Source organism: Astatotilapia calliptera, chromosome 19 (genome assembly GCF_964374335.1).
Source record: "Astatotilapia calliptera chromosome 19, fAstCal68.1, whole genome shotgun sequence".
Taxonomy (NCBI): Eukaryota; Metazoa; Chordata; class Actinopteri; order Cichliformes; family Cichlidae; genus Astatotilapia; species Astatotilapia calliptera.
Genome location: NC_137440.1, coordinates 18,250,680 through 18,271,182, shown reverse-complemented (window position 1 = coordinate 18,271,182; position 20,503 = coordinate 18,250,680). Strand labels below are relative to the sequence as shown.

General features: G+C 41.7%; 1 protein-coding gene across 4 annotated transcripts in view; it reads left to right on the top strand.

Moving 5' to 3' along the window:
• Positions 1-486: 486 nt before the first annotated feature.
• The window catches only part of daam2 (dishevelled associated activator of morphogenesis 2), a 110,814-nt gene continuing 90,797 nt past the window's right edge, over positions 487-20,503 (top strand). For all 4 annotated transcript variants that reach the window (XM_026152820.2, XM_026152817.2, XM_026152819.2 and 1 more), the window contains exon 1: positions 487-639. The gene's annotated coding sequence lies outside the window, so the exon portion shown is untranslated. The remainder of the gene's footprint in view (positions 640-20,503) is intronic.

Below are 20,503 nucleotides of genomic sequence, written 5' to 3'. Positions count from 1 at the left end.
TCTTGCCCTATGACAACCCCCGACCCTGAATTAGGCTAGCAGTTAAGATGAATGATAATCTAATCTATATTCTATTGTAAATCTACTCGGCAGAGCTGAAACATTAAAATGATATGCATAATGTCTACTTTTACGTTAAGGGCCTAAAGTATATTATCAGAGGCTTTTGTAGAGGAAAAGACTCCAATACACAGCCTTTTCCAGGCTCTTGCACAGCCTGTGTTAGTGTTCTTTATGAAGAGCTTCACAGGAGCATAGAAATGTTGTGGAGTTAGTATATATGGAGCATAAAAAAAGAATTATACGATGCTATTGCATTTGTATTATTTTCCTGTAATGAGCAAGCTATGATTTCATGCGGTCGTGTTCACCTCTCACACACGCACACACCCACTCGGATAGGCAGGCAGAGTGCGGTGACTTTAAGACAGGAGGCGTGGTGCTGCTGTTGTGACCGACTTGTCAGTGCCTTCACTCTCCACTATCATTCAGCTGAATGAACCTCCTCGTACAGTCAGCACAGCTCAGCGGCTCTCTGTTTATCCAGCCCGCTGTGATTTCTCTCCCATATTCCCGCTGACAGCCACACGGGATTATTATTTCCGAGCAGCGACTGATTCTCCGCAACGCGTCTGCAAGGTAAGTTTACGTTTCCTCTGCCAGGCAGCCTGGGCTGAGCTGGAGGCTGGGATGGTTCTGCCTTCAGCAGCCGTAGAGGCAATCGGGGCCATCGGTTTGGATATATATTTGAACCCCTGGATGTGGGAAAGTGTCATTTTGATGCTACAGTCTCTGCTGATTAGGACAGATTAGAGTTTAATTTTAAATGTGATCAAAGAACCTTTGCTGTGGCTTTACCTGACTGCCCTTTTTTCCTGCTCAACATGCCAATTAGGATCCAGCACCTGATCTGAAGCCTGCTAGTTCGCCTGCATTAATATTAAAGGGAGAAAATGATTAATGGCTTCAGTTATAACACATCATTGGTGCCATTAGGTGTATATCAGTGCATTTATATGCAGTTTTGCGCATGACAGCCACCCCCCACCGATTATCTTTGATCTGTTTGACGGTTTTCTCACAGTGATGTGATAATTTTGAGATAATAATGTCGCTTTGTGTTATAATGATGGACTGCAGTGAGTTTTGCACGATGCTCAATGCATTTGACCTCGATATTATCCACCTATGCATTCACTGGGCCACACAGCGCTGATGTTAGTTCCTGTATCCGTCTATAGAGGGCGCTGCGCCACCTCCACTGCTGTGTCATCACCCACACTGCAAAGAAATAGCTTCTCATAAGAAGATCTGTTCAAATCAAGTAATTAAAAAAAAAAAGGAAAGGCATTTAGACTTGGGGCACAATTAAGGCCTCTGATTTTTTCCACTTTATTATTATAATTAAATGAAATGGAAAATATTTTCTGCTTGTTGCACCAGATTCAGACTCTCAAACTTATTGGGGGACTCCTGTTGATCCATACTTCTTTGAGTGGATAGGAGTTCCCTTTCTCTTGGACTAAGTCTGGCTACACCAGCTGTTCAAGTTCATTAATTTATTCTCTGTTAAATGTATTTATTTTTAATTTTGTAACATTTCGCCCTGTTGATAACCCTAAACCTATTTATTTCTATATTTCTTTCAACATTTCTTTTCTCATCCAGAGTTAAATACCATTCAAAGTATCATGTGATGGCCTCTTCACTTACTTCTTCACTGATATGATAGTGCAGAGATCGATATGCCTTTTATTTTTGGTCCATTTAATGGGATTTGTGAAGTAATGTGTTTAGTCTTGATTGCAGTTTTTTTTCTTTCTTATCTTTCATACTGTTTTACATCCAGATGTGTAAAAACTTGACAACCTCTCCATCTCTAACCGAAATCAGGCCATTCAAATGACAGATATTAATGTTAAGGATCATGTATAAAAGGGAAGCTTTTGTGAATCTTGCATTGCTATTGGAAAAAGAAAACTGCACTTTAATAATCAGAAGATACAGGCATCCCTACTTAATGGCCACACTGCTTGTCAGAGGCATCAGGAGCTGTTTAATCCGTCTGAACATCTGGCAGTGATGCAGCGTCGGCTGCTCTTGGCCAGCGGTTGAGGCTTTACAAGCACAGCACCATGCTAAGCACAAAATGATCCCCTCCTTCTCGTCCTCCTCTGCCTCCTCTTTCTCCTCCTTACCCACATGGCTTAGCATCATTCCTTCTTCCGGATCAAGATTGTGCTGCATCAAATAAAGCCACAGTGATCCCCAACTTTTTGGCCGTGTGTGTGTGTGTGTGTGTGTGTGTGTGTGTGTGTGTGTGTGTGTGTGTGTAAAAAGGCCATTATTGGTGAAAGGATTGGGGTGGATTATGGCATAGAAATTACATTTTAATCATTGGTTAAGTAAGTGGCTTGGAGGATTTGTGCATGTAAAGCTGCTGAAGGATTTTTTTTAAACAATGTGTAATGCACATACGTCACAGGCAGGAATAGGTTGCCCGCTGAACCAACAGACTTGTGTTAAAGGATGTCAGTGATGGATGGATTTATTCAAAAGTCCTGTTGCATATCTCTGAGCAGAGCTGAGCTTTTAATACATTATAAGCTCTTTCACAGGCATGCAAAAATTCACATATAAAGCAGGAATATTTGTCCCGTTTAACCTTAAATCAGACTAAGGAAGCAATTTTCCTGGAGTATTTTTGAGTCCACTGTTTTGACTGTAGTGCACAATCCTTGTCCAGCTACCTGTGTGTTTTTAGAGGAGGTAGGGAAGAAAAACACATGTGTAATCCAAGAGAAACAGGCCCGGTGGGCTGAGGTACTCGGCTTCTGGCTGTGCCCCTGCTGACTGAGCAGGAGCTGGACTACTTTTGGATGTGTATGTTTGTTTCTGTGGCCAGAAGCATGAGTAGCAGCCTTGCTTAGCTTTGGGTGGTTGTGTGTGTTTTTACCTGGTATCTGAGTGGCCACAAAGCTGTGGACTGTGCCTGGTCTAAGCTAGGACTGTTTGCCAGCTGGGGAAAGACAGGACCATTGTTCCCGGTGAGCAGTTGAGGGAGAAGTGTGCTCTCTTCTAACAGAGCCAGATGTTTTGGCTGGCTGTTGCTGCTCGTCCAGTCTGTGAGGTGAGACTGTGGCAGTGAGGAGGGGGCAGGAGTGAGCCTGTACTTGGTCATGGGAGAGCATGTCGCTTCTCCTTTCTGCAGCCTGCTGACTGATGATGTGCTTTATCAGATGTTCAGACTCGATCCAAACTTTAAATAAATCACTGTGCAACAAGTGCTGATCATCTCATCATCTAGAAAGCAGCGACACCCCCTTGTGCACCCTTACAGTTCATCAACAAGTGTTCCAAGTCGATATATTTGTCCCTGTCTCCCCTCATAAAACTTTTCATTTGCCTTCTTTACTCGTCCCTCATCAATTACACACTGAGTGGCTGCAGTAGACCTTCTGCCAGTCTCTCTCTTTGTGTGGGGGAGAGGCAGCGTGCTGACTTACTGTATCTGTGCAGAGTTTCTGGCACAGAGCTAAGGAGTCTGGGAGTAATTAGCTGTGAGGTTATAATCTAATACCAGACACAGTTTTGGGTCTGTTGGATGCCCACCCGCCCCCTTCCTCTCCTTCCAATCCTCAGGCACAAGTGGTTATGAGACCCCTCTTCACTCCTCATCCTCCCATTTCCTACTTTACTAGACCTTCATTTATGAGTACATGTGAAAAAAGTGGAAGTGGTTTGATTCTATGATTTGTTTTTACAGCAGGAGGTAACCAAATTTAATGCCATGAATACAGTACAGCCAAGGGTTTCTTCTTCTTCTTTTTTTTAAAGGTTAGAGCTGTACATATGTTCAGAAACACTTTGAAATCCATGCAAGGACACATAAAATGTCCTCTTAGTAGAAAGTTGCACAGTATCTATCCTTTCTGGAATTTCACACCACTTCACTATTGGGTTATGAAGCCATCACTACCTGAGGCTCTGCCTATGGTTCCTCTTGGGTTGTCCATATTGTAATCTAGATTAATGTTGGTGGTGCAATCTAACCACATTCACTGCAGGTGTGTAGATGTTAGAAAAAGATGCCACACTCTGATGTCTTCTTATTTGCAGACTAGTTGATTAGCCTAAATTGAATTTACTGGGACATGCATGCCTTTTTCCATAGTTTTTTTTTTTTTTTTTTTCCGCGAGGGACTTGATGACGGTGACACATGAGTGTGCTGATGATGTGCTGATATTGATGGCAAACTTGAACTTTGGAGTGTTTTCCTTCTTAGCCAAACCCTTTTAGGTGCAAACAGTGCACACAGGTTTATACATGTTGTGTGGTCACCTTCACCAACAAAACAAAACCCATGTTACACCCCAAAACTGTAGTCCTTCACTTGTGCCACAGTTTGAAATAAATCAGCGTGCTGCTTATGTTACTCAACTAGTTTAGAGCTCATCCAAATGACTGTGGCTGTGGTAAATGGTTATGGATAGTTGATGGATCCTGACCACCCTGTGAATTTTCACTGGACAAGCAACATCTACATCATCTCCACAGAGATGTAGAGATGCAGAGTCTTTGCCACAGTAATTGCATTCATTTTACATTTAAATTATTACCGATATTATTTTACAGATGCTTTTTGGTTTTTTTTTGCCTTGTTGATAGTAGAGTAGTGAAGGCAGACAGGAAAGTGGGGAGAGAGAGAGAGAGAGAGAAAGGGAAGATGCCCAGCAAAGGGCCACTGGTCAGACTCAAACCGATGCTGCTGCATTCTAGTCATGTGGCATATGGTCTTCTGCTCACCCACTGAGCTAAACCTGCTCCACTATTTTTGCATTATCTGTTTAAGTAAGCACCTTCTTCAGAGCAATTCTTTACTTTTCTGTCCTAAGTTGTTTTTATATATTTTGCTCATGTAACACTGTTTTTATTTTAATCCCAGTCATTTTTATTTAACAGCTCACTGAGCTCAGCAGAAAACAAATGAGTGCATGAAAGGTGTCAGAATAAACTCAACTGGTGCATCATAACAAGATTCAGTACTTGACCAAGCATGCACATTATTACTCTGAAAGAACTTAAATAAGCATTGAAAAGTATAAGTAGATAAATGCATATGGATCTCTTGCACCATTTGAGATTCATTCTGTTTGAGAGACTCTTTAAGAGTACATGTCTCGTTGACTTCAGTCAAAAGCCTGATTTCAGCTTTTCTAGTGTAGCTCCTGGCCACAGAGGCCCAGTGTGCAGGACTTGTTGATGAGCGGTTGCAACAGGCTCTGGTCTGCTTCTCCCATACAGTAGTGAGGTTGTTCTCTGCTGTTAAAAACCTAAGTTTTAAAGTAACTCCAGCATAGCAGGAATGCTCCCACTGTGCCAGAAACCATTGACATTCGACCAACATTGGTGTAACCCAACTGTAAAGGAGTGCTATGATATGATCTTAATACACGTCAGTAATTTACTTTCTCTTTCTCTTCTGTGGATCCTTCTTTTGTTCTCATTTAATTATTGTGGTTTGTATGTAAACCACTTGTATTTATAAGAGTTTACATACATACAAAAAACCCCAGCTTTGGAGGTGTCTTCACTGTCCAGTGGAATCAAACAGTGCAGGACACGTTTCTGCCTTCTGCTGTGCTTCTTCCTCCTTTTATGTCCTCCCCCTCAAGCTGCCACTAAAGTCTTAATTTCCTGTCATTCTCACTAGCAACAGTCACAAGGTAGAAATGTGGAGTTACACAATCATGTGTTTATTAAATATGGAGGAGACGCTTCGCTTTCTTGACCGTTTTTTTGCACATTGTGCCATTGCAAACTTGTTTTTGTGCACTAGTGCTGCTATAGTGTTTGTAGTGGAAACAGTAGCCTGCTGCCTTGACTACCTGATCAGACTTGCATGTTTCCACCACTGGTGTAAATTGAAGGCAATTTAAGTTTTGGTTTCACCATATGTTGTTGAACCTCTACAGAGGGGAGTTTGTCACCACAATAAAGGTGGTATTTTGGGTGATTACCTATTCCATCATATCAGGACAAAATTCAAAAGGAGCAGGTGCGCAGCGAAGATTGCCTCTTTAATGCTCTGAGGAATTATTTTGCCATGGGTGGGAGTGATTTAGCACTAGGGGTAATAGAGGTTGAGAATATCCCAATATTTCTAAACTTACTGACAGTTCCCTCCCCCAAATACCTCTCCCTCCTTGGTCTCAATCTCTGTCAACTTTACCCTGCCCCCCCACCCCCACCCCCTTCTGCCATCTAACTCAATGCTGTGGTTGTTTTTGGTCCACTGTCTCCATGTAGTCACAGGCAATTAGATCCCGTCAAAATAGGGTGCAAGAAGGCGGACTGAGACTCGGGCACCCAGACCTTTTGCTCCTGCCACTTACACTTGGCTAATATTACCCTGACCTGCCGAGAAAAGGCCAAATAGGTTTTGTCAGTAGATGGAACAGAAAGAAGGGGAGGGGTATGCACTTGGGACCTGTGCACGTGCTACCTCAGTGAACACAAAGCAGCTCTTTCACTAGGGATCTGGAGCACATATGGAATCATTTATCAAACCTCCAGTGCGTCAGCCCCACCATATTCTCTTGGCTTCAGGTCTCCCCTCACCTCTGCATCTCAGGTTCACTTTGCCTCTGAAATTATGTTGAAAAGTGGCGCCTGGAGATGTTCCTCCTTCGCTCTCCTTGGTAGTCATTGGTAAACCATAAATACACTTTGATTTGCAGTGGCTTGCCATGTAAAGTCCTAAAAAGGTTGGCAAGCTAGTCTTGGCTTTCAAAGGCCAGAAAGAAAGCAAAATGCTTAAAAAAATGACACATGTGGAGTTTAATGTGGCGTTTGTGTTGAAATATTGCTGGACATTTTTCAGGATTATTGACTGGTGAACTCCAGTTTGAAGTTAACACTGGAAAGTTGCTGTTGGTGCTGTAGGAGAGTTGAATGAGACATTGTGGCAAGGATCTCAGGAGCAAGCACACCGTATTTGTGGAAAATTCACACAGAAATAATTCCAGAAAGAACAGAACTTTAGTTTTTTATACTGCAGTCTCATGATGACTGTAGACTTGGATCTGTCATCTGCACATCCATGACCCGAATCGCCACATCCCAAAATTGCTCTATTGGATTGCAATCTGATGATTTTCAAGGCCACTTGAGTACAGTGAGCTCATTGTCATGTCAAAGAAAATGGTTTAAGATGATTTGAGATTTGTGACATGGCATGTAACAGTGCTGGATGCAGAAGATGAGTATATTTTAGTCATAAAGGGATGGATGTAGTTGGCAACAATACTCGCATGGTATGTGGTGTTTAAACAATGCTCAACTTGACCTAAAGGGCCCAAGGTGTGCTGAAAATAGATCTCCCACACCATAAGATCACCACCAACAGCCTGAAGTGTTAATTCCATGCAGGATAGATTGGGTCAACTTAACGATATCTGCATACCTGAATGCATGTGATTAGCTGATTAGATATTTGCAGTTGAGCCGATGTATCTAATAAAGTGGCTGCTGAGTGTATATAGATCTCTTTTAAAGTGATGCATTTGTTCATGCCAATCTTAACTGACAGTGATAATTTTATCTTTGGGTGTTTTTCATTCGGGTTAAGGTTGTATGAACTCAGTTCAAGGTCTGTGCTAACTTTAAGTTAGGTTCACACACAGGGTTTGTTGGCTACTACTTGAATGAATTAGTATCCACTCTAAATTATAAGGACAGTATTTTAACAGTAACCCAATGCCAAAGTGACATCATCTCCAAGGATTGGGCTCTAAACTGCACAGCTGGGTGTAGATAACGGAGCAGCTTGGATGTTTATTTTTTTCCCTTTCTGCATTCCAGCTTCTTATTTATAATAGCTTTGATATCCAGCTCTGGGGGCTACTTCTATAAAAGGAAGTTTGAAGACTTTTACCGACCCACTCGAAAGGAGGCTTGCATGCCACATTTTCGCAAGATGTAACCTTTAGATTTTCATTAGAAAGTAGACATGAATCACACAGGAAAAGAATGTCGTGTTTGGCTTTGGACAAAGCCAGAAACCTAAAGTTATCAGCTCCCTGAGTCGGTTTCTGCTTTTGTGTCATCCAAGAGTGTCTTCAAAGTATTTAAAGTTGTGAATGTTTGAAATTCGTGATTGTGATTGCGTCACCTCTTCATATCACAGGTCAAACTTATGGCTTTGTTGGAAATATACTCCGCAGAGTTTGATGATAGGTGACTTTTGACCTGTTACCTCATCCCAGTGCTTTGCTTGCCCTTCAGGAAATTGATTTTGTTTACAAAGGCCTAGCCGTTATGTGCTTTAGATTGAATTTTCCTGTTGCATTGGGTAGCTGAAGTTATCAATATCCAGGTCTGTATCTTTGTTTTGACTGAGCTGTAATGACAAAGTTCAACCCGTTCCTGTTTAAAATGGGAATATCCTCTGTTTGCAAGCTGAGCAGATTTGATCTCAGTGGCCAAAATGATGCTAAATCTCTTGGTCTAGATTGTCAGTCTTGAGTTTTTATCTTAATGTTGTCTCAAGTTCAGACGGTGCCTAAATTAGCCTAAACTTTTCAACGATAGCAATCCAGATGTCCTCTGTGGCTTGACACCCTGTTTAATGCGTAGCAGATGGTATTTGTAGTGGTGGATTGTGCTGAAAACAGATTACCTTAATGAGGTCATTTACCAATGAACTGTGCAGAGGGGTATCCAAGGCCTCTGGGTTTCTGAAATTTACTGAAGGTTACCTACAGGTTAAACATCCTTGGAATACTGTTGAGACCTCACTTGGATCACTGAATATTCTTTACAAAGCAGTGCATTCTCTTTGAGGGTCCTCTTTACAAGAGATATGGCCTAGCATGTACTTCTATGGGTTGTGTTATTGTAACCGTCAGCTCTTTCCCTCCCTCCCTCCCTCTGTCTCCTTGGTGGACAGGGGTCCTTCGCGCTGCCCTGTGCGGCTCTGTTTGCGTTTGATTGTGGGAAAATTTCTCAACTGTCCGTGAGAGTCCCCCGCTCTCTGGACCGGCTTTTCCCTTGGGGAGGTGAGGGGGGGTCCTCTGTGCTCAGAGATGCTGAGCCCCACTACTCCTCCAGGACCGTTCTTGCCTCAGCAGATCCTAGTGGTAGAAGTGGTGGCAGAATTCCTTTGCCCAGTTTTTAGATTCCCAAACTGGAGTTATTTGCATTATCATCAGGCTCAGGAGTAGGATTTATCTTATCTGGTTGGTGGATCCTTCAAGCTCTTCAGCACAGTGATGAAGAAGCCTGGTAAAAGAACTCACAGCCAATAAATCACTTCAGATTGAGGCCTGAGATTGCGATGTGGGTCTTGATGTGACACAGAGTTTTGAGAATGGGCCAGACTGTGGCAGGTTTACTTTGGCTACCCATGCAAAATATGTTCTGGCTCCAGGGTTGGATATTGAACCTGAAATATGTAAAGTTTATAGCTTGGAGGTTGCTGGGTTTTTTATTTTTATTAAAAAAATTTTTAAAGAGACTTTTCCTGGTTTGTGTACTGAATGTGTCATTTGGCTGGAGGAATTACCTCATTAAACAGAGTTTGTGGCTTTTTATATTTAGATTTTGAATTTCAGTTTTCATTTAATGCATTCAATTGTCGTTGGCAGTGATTTGTTTCCACTTTTGCATATGGATAGTGATGCAGTTTTATTTTCACATTTGCTTTACGGGAAATCCCAGAAACACAGGTTTTGTGTATTTAGTGTCATGGTGACATACTTGTTATGTGTTTCGTGCGCGTGTGTGTGTGGCACTTTATATTGACCAACAACAACAAGATATGACAGGCTGTCAGATAGCCAAGCCTCCTACCCTAATCCTCAATTCAATTTAGTCTACTGTAATTCACTTTGCTAGTGTGACAAATGAGCTTTATTGAAGTGATCTAAGGCTGGAGCATCTTAACAAGATTTAAGAAGTAGCTGAATCACATTTACCCCTCTTGTTTTCCCCCTCTGATCCATCTGAATAATTCTTATCCTATCCTCACCTGCAGCGTTTGGAATCCATAAGCCTATAAATAGTCTGACCTGAGGAAAAAATATGGTTCAGACATGCAGTATCAGACCAAACCTGTGATGTCACTTTGTTTAAAACTAAAGGCCATTACTAAACAGTAAAACGTTTTATAAGCTCAACGCCATCATAAATCTCGGGGAGAGTCTTGGATTACTAAATTTGGCTTCTGTATTTTCCCATGCATTTCTTTCTAATCATGTAACGACTTTATGGTGCACTTCAAAGCTCCTAAGCAGAATAGAAAGCTGTGACAGGCACTTTTACTGTGCTCTACAGCCTCTCTCCCAGGCCCTAATGCATCATCCAAGCTAACTGCCATCTTATTGTGTTTGAGCTCTGAGATAGATGAGCAGATGCAGTCGAGGATCCAAGAACGGTTCTGTCCCTTTGCTACTGAGTAACTAAACAGACAAACAGAATCCAAACAGTGGACCTGAGCCATAGATCCTTCATCCCTGGCGAGTTTTTTTCAAAAACTCTTTTTCGCCAAGTGACAAACCGCGTGGTTGGCAACAACTAAAGCATTCAGAGGAGGAATGAATGGGGTTCTGTCTCTGGAGAGGCCTGTTGAAATGGGGTCTTTTGCTTTTATCCCTCCGGAGAGCAGATTGATCTCGCGCAGGTTTGCACTGGCACTGCACTTCAAATGGACTGTTGAAAGGCAGGAAGGCAGGACGTTTATTTGTGCTGCGTTATAAACTGTGTCCTTTTTCCAGATTTTAAGATTTTGTGGGTGTTCTCCATCGTCTGAAAACACTACCAGGCCATCGCTCGCTCCCCGCACTTGTGTTATTCTTAAATTCACCTGTAACTCTAACCCAGACTTTCCCTCTCAACCTGCTTGTTTTCCATGCGTGCTTGCCATAAGTGACAACAGCATCCTCTTCTCATCTACTCTGCTTCGTCCATACTGATGAAAAACACAGGTACTCGTGTAGACTCTGGGTCCTGTTTTATAGTTGTGCAGATGGAGAGGAAGCTTCTTAAAACAGATGTCATCCTCCTCTGATATACGCTCCATCACTCCCCCTGTGGTAAAGATCACATGTGGACATCAGGTGACCCTCTTTGTGCCGTTCACTCGGTGAGTAAGATACTCCCTTCCTCTTCATGCACCTCCTCGTCTTCCTCCTTTGCAGAGAGTGTGCTGGTTTTCTTCTCCTTCTACTTATGTAAACTAGGAGATTGTCTGCCATCAGCATTCAGGAAGTGTGGGGCTAAACAAATGACAGAAGCCAGTAGGAAAATCTCAGATGACCCAAGAATGTCTTAGCAAATCTGAAGAGGAGGTTATTTTTGGTTAGTGACTGATTCAGCCACAACATTAAAACCACTGTCAGGGGAAGTGAATAATATCAGTCATCCCATTATGATGAAATGTTCTGCTGGGAAACCTACAGTCCCAGCACTCATGTGGTTACTACTTTGCCATGTACTAACAACCTGAATGTTGTGACAGACCAGGCCAACTTGTTTGTGCACTTGTGAGATTGCATGGCTTGGAAAGATGACACTGTGATGTCCTGACATTAAACAATTAGTCATTACAACTATGTTTGAAGTTCTTTAGTCGTGTGGTTTTGTAGCTCTGTGTGGTGTTTTTGCTTTGCACACATCTGCTCCTACTGGTGGCCATTAGGGTTGAGAGACTTTTAGTATTATTTTCCTGTCCCCCCCACAGGGGGCTTTTTTTTTTTTTTTTTAGTGGTTTGCCTCTTTGAAAATTAATCTCTTCAGATAAATCCATTATAAAGGACAGTCACTGAAAAAAATATTCTGCTGAGCTACAGTAGAGCTAAACAGATATATTAATGAAAATTTTCATCATGTATGTCTAGTGGATGTAGTGCTGTGGAGACCTGCCATTGTATATTAAGTACATTAAACAGTGGCAATGTGGAAGTCCCCATTTCCTTGTCTGACAAACTAAGTATCAACACTAAGTAACGTTAAGCATATGTTTGCTAGGTAAGCTAGCTGTATTTTTAGGTTTTTGACCAATGTAAGCACACATTACAGGCATCTTTCATTTTCTGAATTTTGGTCCATCAGCTTGCTAATGTAGGTTTGCCCGATTTTAGGGTGTTTTCTCACAGCTGTGCTGTGTCCATTTAAATTAAAAGTTAACTTTCCTACTTGGTGAAATTTGTTTGTGCACGTGTGAACATGATAATCGCACTCAGGTGTGGAACCAACCAGACAGAGACTCACTAGTTTGTTTATGGTGAGATCTGACCTCATACTGACCAGGTGATGCTGCAAGTTTGAGCCGAATGCCTTCCTGTAGCCAGGTATGCTTTGCATTCTGGGATGCAGCAGAGTACCATTGCCTAGCCCATGCAGTTTTGGCTGATGTCTTGCCCAGATAAATGCAAATGTTAGGGATATATCAATTAGGTCCTGTATTTTCTTTTGTCGCTCCAATGACAACACAAAACAGTTTTTTGTACCAGACAGTAAACACATACACTTGGACACTTTATAATGGGAGTCATGGAGCGCCACTCGGTTTTGGAGCCAGCTTCAAGTGGCCGTTAGAGGAACTGCACTGTATCATGACATTTTAATTCAGCCCTAGATATTTCAACAGCCTTCTGCCTTTATATTAGCAAGCGCTGATTATTAAATGTTTGTCAAATTTGAATGTTGTCCAACCATTGTGTCCATAATGGTGCGCCTTTTTAAAAGCAGTTTTGAAAACAAAAGAATTTATGTGAGAGAGATGCAGACCCAGGATGCTAAAAGCTCTTGCAAATGTATGCGTGTGTGTGCACACATGTGTTGAAGGGTCCAGGCTGTCAGCAGTGGAGTGATGGAGAGATAACCCATAAGCCAGTGCTCTGTGTGCCAAGCCATCTGACTCAGTGCAGGAGTTGGCCGGCATTAAAGCTACTGGAGGCTGATATATTTTCTCTCTGTCGCTCTCTCTTCCTGCAGAAGCTTAGATGGGCTGCCCATTTTCAAAGTCTTACAGCCTGTATTATTTCTTCAGGCAGTGATCCATCTAGCAAATGGCTTCTTAAAGTCCAGTCAGTTTCATCCTCTTCTTTACCTCCTCACTGGTCACATGGTCCAGGAGCCACAGGGATTAACTGTGCCCTGTAAAGAGGAGACTCATATTGTGATTATCAGAAGGAGAGAGGGAGCTGAAAAAGGGGAATAGGGATGCTACTGGACTGTAACCATGCCCTTGACTCTATCTTTTGGGGCTGATACTAGTAGCAGGGGATGGATTAAAGGTATTACTCTGACAACCTGGACCATTGGAACAGACATAAATGCTACCATATCAACCCATGCACACATCACTGCCTTCATAATCCCCAGCATCCACCCTGCTGTGCTGACAGACAAAATCCCCAAAGTGCACAACTAACTGCGAGTGACCGTGACTATTTCAGCAGTACGGAGATTAGCTTTAAAGAATAAAGATGCAACATTTGTAAGTTGATTTTTAGTGGCTGTGGGAGGAAGGATATCTTAGACAAAACTTGCACTGCGTTTGTTGAAGTATTTCCAGGATAATGATTCACATTCAATTAGTGAGAATTAAATGGGATTTTCCAGTTGACCTGAGGGAGGTGGGTGGGTTTTGAACCTCCTAATTGGAAAAAAATAGGTGATGTTCCTGTAATTGTGAATAATCTGTAGTGCAGGAAAAGTGTGTTGTCTCAACTTCATGCTCAAAGATGAAACCATCGGAATAATAAATATATTTTATGTTGATACTTTTGTTATTTTTCACCTAATTTTCTCCCTCGCTCACTTTTTCCAGTCTTTGGATGCCTGCCTCTCTTGTGCTCTGCCCTCATTTGCTGCCAGGTTTCCTTGACAACAAGCTGCAATACATAAACTGGGCAGCGTTCAGGGAACGTAGCACTGCAAAACAGAAAGTCGTTCTCGTTATCTCTCATCCCTTGCATGGTGCTCCCATGGTCCTCGGCTAGGAGCAGGAATCTCACAAGCAAATAGATTGTTTTTCAGTGTTCATCATTTTAAATCAGAGAAGAACAAAATCTTCATTCACTAATTTTTTTTCTTTCAGTGAGATGATGCACTTGAACATAGCTTCAGTACAGAGCATTAAACTGATGGGCTGCATACAGAGTTTAATTTTATTGCTAATTTTCAATCCTTATCCCCAGTTGGGCATTATATCCACATTTTATGATCTTCAAACTCATAAAAAAGAACACACTCTGGATAGAAAACGTCTATAAATGCAAAACAACAAAATTACAATGAATAATGTCTGAACAACAATTTCTGCAAATGCTGAGGAAAGGATGTAAGGTAAAAAATAAGTGTAAAAAAACAGTGTATTACATATTAATTTTTAATTTAAACAAAAGAACTAATACATCACTAACGTTACTTAATTACTCACTAGAGTAACTTGCTACACTACATTTGCATTACTCCACAACATAATATAACACTATAAAACTTAGGATACAGTCTCACACATGAAGACATGCTCAAGATTTTTTTTCTCCACACTTCACACCTGATGGCTCATCACTTCCTTTGTTACCTGTTGAAGGCCCTGGCTCTTAGCTGGGGTGAGCATACGCAGCTTTAACATCAATCTGGGTTCTTCAGTAGCTTTGTGTTTGCATGATGTCTTTGCACATGAGTTCTGGCTGGGCACAGTTTGCACTTTGTCGTCACTTTCTTTCCTGCAATAAAAATGACAGCAATATTTATATCTCCACTCTGCAAGAGTTGTGCAGCAGACTGCTCGAATACTCTCCTCCTTCCTGCACATGAACTGAATCAGGTGATTGTAGTGCAAGCTTGCAGGAAAAAAGGTGTGTTTGAATTTTTCTTTCTACTCACCCATATTGATGCAAGTAACAGCATAATTGCTTACTGTAATATGATTACTAAACTTTATACAGCAATGTGTTAAACTGCAAACTCTTTTGCAACTTGCAAAAGAAAGCTTTAGTGTAAAGTAGAGCTTGAAAGTTTTGGACTCTTAGAAATGCCCCTGTCAGATTTCTGGTAATTTATAAGAGAAAGAGTTCTTTTGTTTCAGTAGAATTTTGTTTGCTCCAATATAATTTTCCTACTGATAAATTCATATTAGTAAACACAACATGCTACTGAAAAATATGATTTATACTTGCTGAAAATGCTAATGGAACTGCATTAAAACCATAAAGTGACCCAAACGGCTGAGCGGTAGTGTTCATGAATGAACACACACACACATACACCCACCCTACCTGACGTGACCTTGCTTTCCTGACATTCTTTCCAAGATCTGGGGAAGAGGAAAGGTATCTGCTGATTGGAGGTTTGGCCCATGAAACAGAATGGATGGAAGAAGCCCTGCTGTGATTCATTTGCACACACAAACTGTCTTAGAGCGCCACTGACAAAGTATTAAAACAGGCGGTGAACATAAATCTGTCTGAATTCGTTTGGCTACTGGTCAGTGCTGTGCAGTACATTTCCCAGACTTGCCTTCTCTTCCTTTTAATCTTCATTAGAAGCAAACCTTCAGACATGATGGTGCATCGGTTATTTTTACTGTAGTGTATTCCTATCTGTGGTGTTCGACATTGCAAACACCTCTCTGGCTTGGGTTCCCTTTTTCACAATTGTCAAAACTCTTTAAGCTCCCCCACAGAAAAGGCCTTCAAACAGGAAGCTGTTGACAGGTGAGGTCATTTAAATCACCCCCCCCCCCCCTTTTTTTTTTTTTTCATTGACCTACTGCATCCTTCCTTTCATTACATTCACAACAATCAATGCTCATAATTATTGAAATGGCTCCTTTGGACTGTGTTTTGAAAGGTTACCGAGTTCTCTTATATCACACCCTGCATCGCAACTTGGGGTCTCAGTGCTCCACAGTGGCCACCGTAATAATGCCAGTTCTCACTGCACGTCCTGGTGCTGTGGAAAGAAAAAGAAAACTCAGACTCATTGTTCTGTGAAGGAAACTCAGATGCAAGGAGAGGAAAGGCTGCAGGGGAAGAAGTACTGACCCACATTTTTGCTACAGTGTGCAATGGGATTCGAGGCCCAACCTGACCATTTAACTTTAATAGCATGTAATCGCAACAATGTGTGTTGATTGTATGCCGCCGGAGCAGATTAACCCAGATTTGTAGTGCAGGGGTCAAGGGTTTAGTTTTTTTTTTGGGGGGGTTTTTTCCCCAGTAGGTTTTCATCCCATGGGTGCCTGTGAGTCAGACACCTGTATATTGTGTGAGAGCTTCTCTTTACTTATAACTTGAACCCATATATCTGCAGTGATATACACTAAGGCATGAGTGAAGAAACATCTGCTTTGAATTTAAATAAATACAGTGACTTGGTGATGACTATAGTTTTTCAGTGTTGGTGGATGCTACATATGACTAAAGTGAGGATGGGCCTGACACTCAGGGAGCTTACATCTGCTGAACACTTCTGATTGTGTTAAACATTTCTGTAACTGAATGTATTTTACGTAACGGTGAAGGAAAAATACCCAAAAGAACGTGTCAAAACTGGAATAGTGCTTGCAGCATTGGTGGTGTATTGGAGAATCTGCCATCAATATCTGGGAGTGCATGTGTGTCCACTGCAAGGTCAGAGGTGCAGAGAGACCTTGGACTGCATGATTTCCTTTTGGTATCTCAGCATTAAGACCTGTCGTAGATGACACCCCGGCACCAGTTGCTAGGGATTGTTGGGAAAAACTGTATTTCCACACTGGTTGGTAAGTAGCTGTTGGGTGATGTTGCCAGTTGCTAGGAGAAACTGGACACAAAAAAGTGTCTGGTACTGCTCAGCAAAACTTGTAATTGGGTGACCTCAGAAATCTAAAAATCATTGTTTGCATGGAAGATGATGACTTGTGTGCAAGCACTCATTAAGTACTAAAGTAAAAGTTGTGCCCTTTGAAACATGTTGGTTGCACCAGTAAGGCCACTTGGAAAGTTATCAGACTTTTTGAAGTTATTAACATTTTGAAACAAATTATAAATTGTGAAAAGCTTGAAACAATTTGAACACTTGCCAAATGCAGTGCAGAGAATTTGGACATTCAAGTTGTCCTTGATACAGCATATGGCTTCAAAAAGCTGGTAAGATAGTGTAAACATTGAAACATGAACGTTCTATCCCAACCAACTTTAACATGAAAATAGCTGGTTGTAGGCTTGTAATTCCAACATGGATTAAAAGGGTTTGCGAGGTGATCCATCAAGCATGTATTTAGAATCATCCTGATCCCTTTATCTGGGATTTACACCAAATAAAAGTCCCTGGTGACGATTTGTTGTTGAACATACAGGGGAAACAATATAGTTTACAAAAAAATTAAACGCTAAAGCCATCATATATTTGTTCTGTCGAACATGGAACCTGTTAGAATAGAAGAACTGCCTCTATTGAAATGTATGAAAGGACTGCATATTCTTCAGAGTGAACGTGGCCTCATTTTTTTTTTTTTCAAGTAAAAGGAATGAATTTAATCACTGGAAAGTCCTAATCAGCGTCTATGTGTAGAGTGGGCAGATTACAGCTGATGAGCATTGTAGAGAAAGACTTGTTTGTTAGCTTGATTTCATAAGCATGGCGGGTGTTTGGGTGTGTGTTTGTGTACACTTTTAGCTGCAGAACATAAAGCACGCAGCGCTCGATGGTAAGCATGTGTTACTGAGTGACCAGATGGATTTCATGGGCACATGGGGCCGTGCGTGCGTCTTCTGCTACAGGAGCTACCCCGGGCTCAGCTGGCTTTAATCAACACAATCATTTAGCCCTCGTGCGGGCAGTCGGTGCATACTGGAGCCCCTCAGCAACACTCCCTTTCACCACTGCTCTCTCAACATCCCTCTGCACCACATGGTGTGATAGCATATATATTTACATTGTCTCTCTTGTGCACACAGCAGTAACAAGATACACATGCGCGATTCTACACTCATTCTCACTCTGTTCATTCACTCAATCCAAACACCTACACGGCTTGTAGACTATACTCAGCTTCAGGGATAATCAGAGGTTATTATAACTTTAAGAAATCACTTATAATTTCTGCATGTTATAACCATTTAGGAAAAAATGCTGAATTATTATGAAGTTAGAGTAAAAGTGAGTGCATCCTGTAAGACAAGTAAAGCCATAATATTATTGCTATTATACTCCTAAAGCTTGCACACATACCACATTATGTGACCGCACACTATTAAGATGTGTCCATAATTTAGTTATTATGCTGCTACGCCTTATTAACTCCTGACCATAAGTTATTGATCCTGTAATTTTTTCCACCCACCAGATGATAGTCGTGATGCACCAAGATCAAATGTCGGTGTCTCAGGATAACTAATAATAATTAATATTGATGTGTAATAAACAATTTTGGATTGCTGTTTCCTATTTAATGGGCTATTTGGGATTTTTGTGGTTGAACACTGATTTGGATGTTGAATACTGGCTGGAGTTTTGAAGCTTCAGTATGTTGCTCAATCAGGCTTAATAGTAGACTCAGTGATTCATTACTACAGAAACAAATGACTAATTCAACTGTTTATAGGTTTCAGCTTGTACCAGATTGAATTTGAATGTTTTAGGCTGTAGTGAGAGGGTATGTAGGGTGAGAAGTTTATTCTGCAGCCACAATATGTCTTTGTCCGCTGTGACATAGATGGGAAATAGAATGGATTTTTAAATTAAGATTGGGTTCCTATCATTTTAGCCTGGGTGTAATCTCCTCTCACTTGTTTGTATATGTCTCATAGCTTCCTGCGGACAGGGCTGAGTGTTGCTTATCAGCCGAAGCACCAGGACAGTCCCGACCCAGCCCTGAATGTATGCATCTTAAGGATGCTTTGCCTCGGTATCTAAACCGCTAAAGGATGTAACCCACTGGACAACAGTGTAATCCATGTGACCGTACGCTGCAGGATAACTTTTACGGCGCCCCCTCTCAGCTGGGGGACAGGATGTTGCAAAGGAAGAGCTGCTTGATTTAGCGGGGGAAGTAAATCAGTGTTACAACATGTTCGACCCTTCCCACCATATAAGAGGCAGCTGGACAAGGAGAGTCACTGTGTGGTTGGATGGAGCACGAGGCACGTGTGGTTCACTGACGCTATATAGTTCTCCACATAGACCTGTTGGATGCTTGTGGAGAAAAATCCTTAAAATCTGGTCCGTGCTTGCTAACTTTTATCCTCATCTGCCCATGAATGTGTTGACAGGTGTTCTGCTGCCTCTTAAATTTGCTGTTGCTTCTTGTTTTCTGAAACATTAAGACGTGATAACCACTGTTATTTGTGTTGGAATGAACAGTGGCTCAGAACAGACTGTTCTAACTTACTGTAGTGATAAACAGGAAGTGTTTGTTATTACTCTCTTATCCCGGGAGAGCTCGGAAGATGGTTTCACTGTGGTATAGTGCAACACCCAGCTGGGGCGTCATTCCAAGCATTACATTAAGCAAGACTGAGAGAAAAAGTTTTAAAAATGTCATTTATTCTCAGCTGCGGATCTCGCCGTAAACTGTAGCTTTGTTGGAGCCGTCGTGGCGAGCCCAGACCAAAGGCTTTGAGAGTAAAATTGGTGGGCTATTTTTAGGCAACCCACTTCCTCTGGTTTGTGATTAAAATCTTTAGAGAGAGGATGCTTGCTTGGTCACTTTGGCTTCAAAGTTTTGGTCAGTTGTTGCTTTTGCTGTCACAGCATGATGCAAGTACATAATTACAGCGGTATTTGATTTATGTGTGCACCAATCATTGCATCTCCTTGGGCACAACCTATCATTAGCTAATTAAAACATGGGAGCATGCTTTCTGTTTGTTTGAAGCGCTAACGTGATCACTGCACTGTCCAATGCAACGTGACCTTGGCTGATCAGACAGCACTGTCTGTGACCAGTGCTGCCAGTGGGTTCAAAGAGTTTCCCAGCCTTAACTAGAGGTGAAGGGTCAAGGAAAAAGGGTATGAGGCCTTGGATGCAGACGCGCACCTGTTCACATGGGGCCTCTGTTAGCGGAACAGATGACTCCCAGATGTTTTTATCTAGACACTATGACAGTCGTGACCATGTATGTCTGTGGGGTCAACCCCTTAAACTGCGCTGTTTAGAATTGGACTTATGGTTACATTCACATAACTCTGACATTCACCGCCGTACATGGGCCTGTGTTTGAAGGGTGTAAAAGCCTTGATTTATGTTGCTTTGAATGGATACTAAGAAGTGACATTAAGGCACCTGGAACAGCTCAGGTGAAGGTGAAGTTTTGGGTTCAGTGAGTGGTCAGATTTGTGCTTTTTTATTTTTATTTTTTATGAATGGCAGGATAAGGAATTTTGATAAATTGTAATGTCATACAGCCACAGGAGGAGAGCCCCATGTTGCCAATATAACAGCAAGAGGAATATATCAAATTTGATTTTAAATGGAAGCATCTGGAAAAAGAGCAAAGGCCTTTC